Source organism: Benincasa hispida, chromosome 2, assembly GCF_009727055.1.
Source record: "Benincasa hispida cultivar B227 chromosome 2, ASM972705v1, whole genome shotgun sequence".
NCBI lineage: Eukaryota > Viridiplantae > Streptophyta > Magnoliopsida > Cucurbitales > Cucurbitaceae > Benincasa > Benincasa hispida.
In genome coordinates this window covers 1,390,860-1,401,240 of record NC_052350.1, presented here as the reverse complement: position 1 = coordinate 1,401,240, position 10,381 = coordinate 1,390,860, and positions in this window count along the sequence as shown.

The window sequence follows — 10,381 nt, the reverse complement described above, 5'->3', positions numbered from 1 at the left end:
TGACAATACCGTCCAATCAATTATCTCGCACGTGTACCCGATAACAATCAATAGGCTCCACCCGATATCGTCTGCTGTTATCGGCTTCACTTGCCAATTAGGTTTCACAGTAGTCAGAGTGTAATGTCGTTCGAGATGCCCAGTAATTCGTCTATTCGTAGAACCACGATTGGAGCATTCCTCTAACATGTTCAATCAAGCATACTATGGGCATTAGTCGATACTTTTTAGTTAAGGAATTGAAACACTCTGTACTGTTGGATGTCATGTTATCATATCTTTGTTCTATTTGGTAAACTCATGCCCACCTTTGAAGACCGATGTCTTCTAAATATTTCATGACAGCACTGTCTCTAAAACTGCGGAGTTCGCCCCATTTTGTCTGGAACTCTGTCATGCGAAATTTCCTTGCTGCATCTCTAAATACCCCAACAACCGTGTTATCCTTAAAGTTTGTAACCAGATTCTGTTCTATATGCCATGTGCACAATCCATGAAATGTTGTGGGAAAAAATGCATGAATAGCATTGCCGATAGATACCATCCGATCAGATACAAACACCAGATTATCGAGTTCTCCGATACTGCATTTCAAGTTTGACATAAACCATTTCTATGATCGATCGGTTTCATTATCCACTATTGCATAAGCTAGTGGGTATAATTGATTGTTCCCGTCCATAGAAATCGCAACCAACATGGTGCCTTTGTATTTTCCTTTCAAGTGAGACCCATCAACAATAATACAAGGCCGACAGCTTGCAAAACCTCTAATACAAGGCCCTAATGCCATAAACATATACTTGAAATGCACCTTATCTTCAAGTTCGATCTCAAAAACTGCACCCGGATTCTCTATTTTTGGCACTTTTTCATAAGCATGTAGTATAGAGTATGAGTATTCTGGAGTATCTCTAGTGAGATCATACGCGGCTTCCCTTGCATGCCACGCTTTATCATAACTTATGTTCACGCCATAATCTCTCCTCATATCCTCAACGATATGACAAGGTTTATAAATACGTCCTATGCCCCTGAACTTATCTTTGATGAGTTGACCAACAACCGTAGCAGTTGCTTGTCTATGCGTGATTCAAAATTCCTATGGAACATGTGTGCGAACTGCAGTACTTTGTGATCTTGAATATATCAGACCCTTCCATTTTGACTGCACGAAGGCTCCACTTACATGTCTCCCCAATGCATTTGACAGTGAACAGAGATTTGGTTGATTTCCTGACCTTAAATTCAAAATTTCTGTTGATGGACATAATAGATAATCTCATTTTCAAGTTCTTTTTGCTCAAAAATAGTTGACCAACTTCAACGTCCTCTGTCCCAGATGAAGAGGTATCAGGCATAATCAACTATGTCCTATGACTTGAAGATACAGATGGTGGAACCACTGAAGCTGCTGTAGAACGACACACATCTCCATAATCATGATCCTTTTCATTCAATCCTGTTGGTTACTCATTCACATCCACATCCACTGAAGGACCACAATCCATATAATCGAATGTTGATGGTACAGTGTTAGTAGACAATGGAATATCATCCTCTTCCCAACGAAACTGATATGATTCCTCGTATTGTCTGTCCACAGCTGTATCATCATAATTCACATTTTCAAACTTCATTCCAACCCTTTCGTCCTGTTTAGACTTCAACGTTACAGCTATCTGAAGTCTACTAAGCTCTTCTCGTAAAAGAAGGAAGTGAACATCATCATCATCCATTATACATTGTGAAGGGGCTTCAAATTCAAGATTATATTTAACTTTCAGGATAAGATCAAACTCTGAAGAACTGACTTTTGTAGCCCTATTAATGCGAGATTTAAGTGCTTCATAATTCATTGTAGGGGGCACAATGACTCCTTTCAACTGTCCCCCAATATACGAACTTTCATTCTCATCCCAATCACCTCCAAATCGAATAAATAGACACTTTTCTGTCATCCTACAAAGCAAGAGAACATTTGTCATTAAGTTGTACAAGCAATTGAAGTGTATTCTCTCCCTCTTTCAAAATCTCGCTCTCTCTCTTAATCTTCCTCTTTCTTACTCTCTCCTAATACAAAATTTCGTAATGCTACATTTCCAAAAATAACACATCAAAAATAATTAAAAAGACTCAAAATAATTCACCTTTCTGAAAAGCTGTTCCTTTCTAAGAAAGCCTCATCTTGGAAATCCCCGTTCGAAAAATCACCGTTCAACAAAACACCATAAAAAACCAGAGAAGTAATCACCTTTGAAATAGAGTAGGGTTTAAAGAAATCACCATTGTATTATGTTTAGGTATTATTGATTTGATTTGAGCTTTCGTCGTGACATTTTGTCAAATCAACAGTACACTGACGAGCAATCACATCAAACCAGGGAATGTCAAGTGAGAGTAAGAGCGAGAGCGAGAGCGTTTAATCAGACGAGAGCGAGATTTACCTCGTGAGGCCGGTGTAAGGGCAATTTACATAATTTAGTATGGCGATGATGTCAGCAGAGGGTCAATTGACATTATTTTTTAAAAATGGGTCATTTGACATTTTGGGCCCAATTTTAGGGTCATCCATACAAATTTCCCTAAATTCCTCAATCTCGGCTATTAATGATCAAATAAAAAACCACAAAACTCTAGAGAGACCTTAAAATCTTTGAATTTGGAGCTTCGGATTTTCCTACAAGTCCATGAATTTGATGAAAATTCGCGAGCCCCTATTTTTCGTTCGGTTTCTGCAACCACTGTTCTTCCTCTTTTTCTTTGCTTCTCCGGCCACGATTCCTCAATTCAAAATTTCCATGAGCTTCTCCCTCACTTCCCTTTCAATTTAGTTCCATTTTGCCCAATTGTTCCTCACAAAATCACCCTTAAAAAGACCACAAATCCGAGCCTCTTCTTCTTTTCCTTCCCATGTGGCCAAAGCTCGAAATTCCAAATTTCAACTTAAATTTTCCAGTTGCCAGCTCTTAATCTGAGCCTCTTCCACCTCTTGCTAATCCAATCACAAATTTGATAAGAATAACCACAGTTTTATCAACAAAAAAAAAAAAAAAAAAAAAAAAAAGAAACCCTAAATTTCCCATTTCCTCCTCCTCCCTCAGGTCTACCAATGTTTCCGTTCAATTCTTCTTTAATTCCACTCCAATTTGTTCCCAAAAAGCCCTAATTTCCCAAATTTACCATTAAAACCTCTAAATTTGCCAAAATTTGCCATTTTCCCAAAAGGTTGACTTTGACTTTGACTGTTTTTTTCTTTGATTTTGACCATTGAGTTTGACTTTGACTTGCCTCGAGCATACCTACTTCACCCTCGAATATCCTTTATATGCTTGACTAAATTCACTCTCCTCAAATTGCTCATCAAATCCCAATCTTCTTTCCTTTAGTGATGACAATAGCGGTTAAGTCCCTTTACAGAAAAAGTAGACCACTTCTTTTCCATTTTATTAAAGTTATTTTTGTAAAATTTTACCCAATTTTAACTTTATTCCCTTAGGTAAAATTCTAAAATATATCATACTATGAGAAGAGGGCTTATACTTTAGTGGAATGCCCCATAGTTAATGAATGATTATTAACTTAATTAAAGAGTTTAATTAGTTAATCATGAATCTTTAGAGCACTCTAAGTCCATTAGGTCCCTCTACTAGCTCACAAATGGATTAAACGATGATTTTTAAATAGAAAGAATTTGAAGAGTTTAAATTATTGTAAAGGAAATTGATTGTATATGATGCAAATATAATATAATGTTAATTGCATATGATACAATTAATAACGTTATAATATAAATTTACTATATAATATGAGAGTACTGATATTTAAATAAGATTCAAATATTAAATCAATATAAATTAGATTTTTACTAAAATTATAGGTTATAATTAATATGAATAAGAATCATATTAAAACTATAGGTTAGGTAAGAAATGCACATTTAGAATATGATTAAAGTTAATGTAATTAAATATTGGATATTTAAATTAATTAATTAATTTTATTAAATTAAATTAATTAATTAATTTTATTTAATTAAATTAATTTGTTAAGTTAAATTAAATTAAACTCTCTTGCATTGTATGAGAGTGGGAGAGTGGGAAAGTGGAGAGAGGGCAATTACCTCTCCCTCTCTTTCTTTAAATCTGTAGAATAGTCTCCACAGTTTGGTTTGAAGAAGATTCACGTGAAATATTCTCAGTCTCACTCTCTCTCACACACATTTTCTCCATCTCACATACTCTCTGAGAAATGAGTTCTTTGTTCTTCCCTTGCCTTCCACAAGGTTCCCACAAACCACTTTATCCAAAGAGGATAGTAGTGAAGATCTCTTTGCAGTGTCTTCTTTTTTAGTTTTGTTCGTGTAGTGCTGTGAAGAATCAATTCTATTGGGGAGAAGAGATTGAAGACTGATCTTCAAATGTTACACTTCTTTTTCTTTGAAATTCTAAGAGCGTGTTTAATTTATCTATTTTATTGTTCTGTATAAAGTTCATCCAACAAAATTAAGTCAATACAATTTTGTTGTTAATTCTTCTTCGGACTTTGAGGTTGTAGGTGGGGCTTCTCTTGTTATCCTAGATTGGTTCTCCACCGTCCTTGGCGGTTTTTGTGGCCTTGGTTAGTTCTTGAATGTATTGTTTTTTTTATTATTGAAAAAATGAAAAAAAGAAAAGAAAAGAAATTTCTTCTCTAATCACTTTTAGAAGTGTAACTTTGATTTGTAAGAAAAAATTATGTTAATTTCTTATTCAAGGCAGAAACATCCCATCCATTACACATCCGACATTATAGGCCAAAGCCTTGAAAAGACAACTATTTATTCTATATACTTTTGGAGAAAGCAGACACTAAAAGAAACTAAAGCTGAAAATGGAACTTAGAACATGAAACTCAGCATTATTCTTGTACATACTTGTTGACTTACATTTACTTAACTTCTAAAGTCACCTACGATTAGGATTCTTGCAAGCAAGTTTGTTTCTGTGACAATGACAACCGTCGCCGCACGCCTGGAGATGTGTATAAGAGACAGGGGTAGAGGTGGGGGCAGCCTAAGTGGCGGCATTGGCGTCGACCGGGGGCGCCGTTGTTGGCTGCGTGGTCGGCGTGTTATGTTGGATTCCCAAACGGCAAGATCGGAAAGATCGAAGCTGTTTCCAAAAGAAATGGTTGTATAGTCATGAGCAGCAAGTATAACTTTATTCTTCCAGGATGAGCAGCAAGTATGGCTATCGCATGGAGATGTTGTACCTTCTTTCCAAACAAATATCTCTAAAATATAGGAAATGCAATTACAATCCATCATTTTTTTTTTCCTTTTGTAATCACGAGTGTTAGATAATGGGCTTAATTATGGATAGACGGTGAATATATACTGAAATCAAAATAGAATAGCAAATTGGTATTTACCTGTATTCAATATGTAGAAAACATTATGATACACTTCATCACTATTATTGCTGGTAGATTTGCCACAACCACCAAAGATGAAGAGTCGTTTGCCAACAAGAATCGCGCTATGACCCTCTCGTCCCTCACCTCTTAAACTTGGACAAATCCATGCATGCAAAGCTAGAAGTAAACCATTACGAAAATTTAATTTTTGTAACATGTATATAGCCGCATCCCAATATTTAACATTTAAAATCCTTTTTTTTTTTTCTTCTTGAACAATAGTTGGAGCCCCATAGTCTTACATGGAGCCCCATAGTCTTCTTGCACAGTGATAGGGTTGGAACGCATCAGCATTGACTCTGCTTTGTACCAATATAGCTCTTCCATGAATAGCATTTAGGTTCTGTTTCATAAATAAATGTTTCCCAAGAAAGAAAGGAATAAAACCCTATTTCTTTACTTCTTGAAATGTAAAAAGATCAGAAAAGAACAAGAAAGGTTACCTATAGTGTCCAAGGAAATGGAAATTTTCCTCAGCTTTTTATGTCAGTAAATCAGAAACAGAGGCAAAAGAAGAAGAAGAAGATCAAGACACCCAAAAAAGAGATTTTCAGGTGTGAGGCTATGGAGTTTTCTTACACATCCTTATACAAGGAAATACCGAGTTATCAGTTATTTATGTAAAAGAGAGAGTGTAGAAACTATATTGTTTAAAAAAAATGGAGAAAGCAAGCATTTTAAAAAAGAAATTGAGATAATGCTGGTTGTTTTTGTTTTTATTATTTATTTATTTATTTATTTGTCTTTTAAAGAGAGTGATTCATCAAAAAAATTTAAATTTTTTTTATTTGTGCTATTAACGGAAGTTTTAATATTATTATTTTAGAATGTATTTCTTAAAAAAAAACACACACACAATTGCTTAGACCGACATGATGTTTCTCAACTTCAAACAACGACAACTCTCATATACTTGAATCAATCAAATTAATATTATCGTCTTTTTTTTTCTAAAGGACAAAATGAGCATATTTAAATTTTTTAGGAGAAGACGAGTTATTATGGAATACATCTTAGTGTTGGTACAATATTTCTAGGAGGCAACGATAATTTTGATAGTTCTACTATTTTTTAAAAACTTCATTTTCTAAATGATAAACAATGATGTAAAGTTCAACCTTCCCAAGGTTTACACTAATTTTCAATTTTTTTTTAAAAAAATAAAAGACTAACTAAAAAATAAAATCAGTAAATATCTATGGTTGTTGGAGTTAGCAAGCTAACAGCGGAAGATTTCAAGATCATTAAGCACTTTAATTCATCAATTTTAGCAAGAAATCAAGCATGTCCATCATATGAAAAGAGTGATTTCAGTATTATCTTTGAAGACTTTCTTCAATCCACGAAATCAGTTCCAATCTCCTCAGCTATAGGTTGTGAACTATCAAAGGATCTCTATTATTCTCTAGGACCTTAGATTGAATTATAGGACTCAAAATTATTTGAATTTAGAGAAAAATTTGAGAGAAGAAACTGGTTTGTAGCAGAAACTCGAAGAACCCTTCTTCAATATTTTCTCAGCAAAATCTAGTTTGCATGAATTAATCTTCAAAAACTTCAGTGTGGATTTTGAGTTTGAAGATAAGGTGTTTATGAGGTGGGAAAATCCCACTTTTAGTGGGTTTCTCCAAAACCAACATTTCTCTTTTATTTTGAAATTCATTTCAAACTTAAACTCAAATTGTAGTTTTAATTTTTTTAATTAAATTGGAATTTTATTAATTTTATAAAAAAAATTAATCAATTAATTAATTTTTGAAATAAAATTAATAATTAATTATATTAATTTAATATCAAATATTAAATTAATTAAACATCAAATTCACTACTATGAATCCCTATTCATGAAATTAATATTTAAAACATATTTAAATATTATCCAATTCTCCAATTTCGTTTAATTCGATAATTAAACGTGTAATTATATCGCATATAATTACTATTCCCTTCATTCGAATATAAACGTTTCAAATTCACTCATCGCACTATTTTAAGATTTATTCCATTTGTGAGCGAGTAGGAAGACCTAATGGGTTTACAAATCATGAGCTCCAACGATCCGAGATTAACTAGCTAAATTTTTTAACCTAATTAACCACCATTCGTTAACTACCGGGTCATTCCCCTCACTGTAGATATATTATATCCACTCGCTATAACCATAATTAATAAGTTAACCCTTCACAGGTTGTTCATAATAACGGCAATAGTTGTTTTACCTCCGAGATTACCTCTTGTTCCTTAAATTCCACTGATCCTCTAATGAACCATTGGTTTGTGATCCAATCATCAAACTGAGTCCCTCTCGGGCCAATGAGAGGGTGGGATCCTTTGTTCCAGACCCGAAGTTAGCACTTAAGGAACAACCTCTCTACTATCCTTGAAAGCGGGTAGGAGTGGATTCCATCTTACAACCTATGTCCCTAGTTATCTACCCCATGCAAATCTAAGGATAATCTAACAGGAGTCCATAGTTAGCTCAGGATTAAGGTTAAGTTACCTAGATCATCGCTTTGAAATAGTCAGTCTTAAATAGTAAACAGCGTTCTAAAGTAAGAGTGACCTATTTCTTGGTCCGATCTTATGCAAACGCTTTGCATAGTACGCCCTAACTCCTTATGTCACCACGTGAACGAATCAGGATCACTTCGCTTGTAGCACTTTACAACATTTGTAACATCTACAAAGTGGACCCTATCCAATAGTGTTAACAGAATAAGGTACCCAACCTTCTTCGTATACTATAGATTATTTTGGCTATTTACTCAAACTTTATCCACTCTTATATCTCCACATTTCAAGTACTCAGGTAATAGTCATGGATCTTTTAGTTTATTGGATTTATTTCTATAAGGAAATGAGCAATTTGTATATCGAATAATAACTTTATTGAATCAAACTTCAATAATATCTTTAATGATTAATAGAATAAGTTTATTATTTACAAATCACAGAGTTTTAGGATATAAAACCCAACAATAGGCCCATTTGGTAACCATTTTTTTTTATTTTTTTAAAAAGAATTAAATCTATGGACAATACTTCCACCTCCAAATTTCTTTCTTTATAATCTACCAGTGGTTTAAAAAATCAAGCCAAATTTTGAGAACTAAGTAGCTTTCAAAAAGTTGTTTTTACTTTTAGAATTGGTTAAGAATTCAATATTGTACTTGATGCAAATCATGGTAAGAAATGTAGATGATATAGGCTTAATTTTAAAAAACGAAAACAAAAAAACAAAATAGTCACCAAAGGGGGCCTAAGATATTTATTACAAACTTTAAACAAATACAAATATCATAACCATTTTAAAATAAAAATATTAACAATTCATAAATTCATTAACTCAAAGTAGCCAAACTTTGAACAAAGAGGTATATATATGTGTAATTCAGATTAGGTTGGATCAACCAAAATTTTTATTTAGCAACTGGAGACTCAATCTAACCCACAAAAATAGAAAAAGTTCAACAACTCAACCCCTATAATTTGAGTTAGATAATCCGGGTTGTTCGGGTTGTCGAAATTTTTGAACAACCCTAAAACGAAACAAACAACATCATTTAAAAAGGAAAGAAAACTACAAAAGGATTAAAAATTGTAGCAAATACAAAAATTAAAGTCAATAATAACTCATATTGCTGCAAACAAAAAATATACAAATCAAGTGGAAAAAAAATACACAATTGATATACTGATATAGTGAAAAACGTGGATTTGTTAAATGAGCAAAATTGGAATACGGAATAAACAAAATTTGAGAATCTTGTCATATCTACAATTTTCCATATATTGAAGGTACGCCCCTAATTATACATTTTGGATTTGTCACGCATATAATACACAAAATATATATCTACTTGTGTTTGTGTGTGTATATATGTGTCTGTATATTTATAACAAAATTCTCTCTTGGCTTTTTTACTTTTATATTGTAATCATTTTAGGTTAAAATGACATTTTAGGAGCGGGATCCACTATTATAGTTCATTCTTTGTTGGTATTTCATGTTTTCAATTATTATAACTCACAATTAATTATATATTATTGCTATTTTTATTTCATTTTTATGCCATATTTCCTTCAACTATTTTCTATTCATACTAAAATAGACTGCACCCAAAATACATAATATGATAACTCACACTAAAATAGTATACATCTCAAACACAAACTATTATAACCTACCAAGTATAATAACCAACTCAGCGCCTTAAACGTGGCATTAGCCTCATACTTTCAAGTTTTTCAAATTTAGTTAATATACTTTCGATTGTCCTATTGATTTCATTTGTTATTTGTTTAAATATATTGGTCTTCAGTTTTTTTATGGAGAAAAATATATTTGTTATTCGTTATTTGTTTAAACTAATTGGTTACTACATGCATTGCACTTGTTATGTGAAGCTTAACAAGAGAATTGTATTATAGAAGTCTAATAATACAACTTTCATTTATGATGAAGAGAATTTGGAAGAAAAAATAGAAGCCCAAATCAACTAATGTGAAGATTGAAAAATGAACCTAAAATTAGTTATAAAAAACCATAAAAGTCAAGATTTTAAAATCTAACTCTAAATTACTTTTGAATAAGTTACTGTGATGGTTGATAAAAAAAAAAAAAAGACTTTAAAATTTAAAAAAAACAATCTAAAATTAAAAAAACAATAATAATCAAGATTTTAAAATCAAAGATAAATTAAAAATGATTTAATTTACATGATGAAAATAATATTACTCCATATATATATCCATAAAATTTTAAAAGAAAATACTATTTGTATATTATTATATGTTAAATAAAATAAATATTTGAATATTTTTAAGAATAATAAGTAATTGTTTATTCCAAAGATCTATTGATAGATTTTTTTTTGTTAGAATTTATTGTGAATCTATATATGTCACCGATTAAGAAAATCAT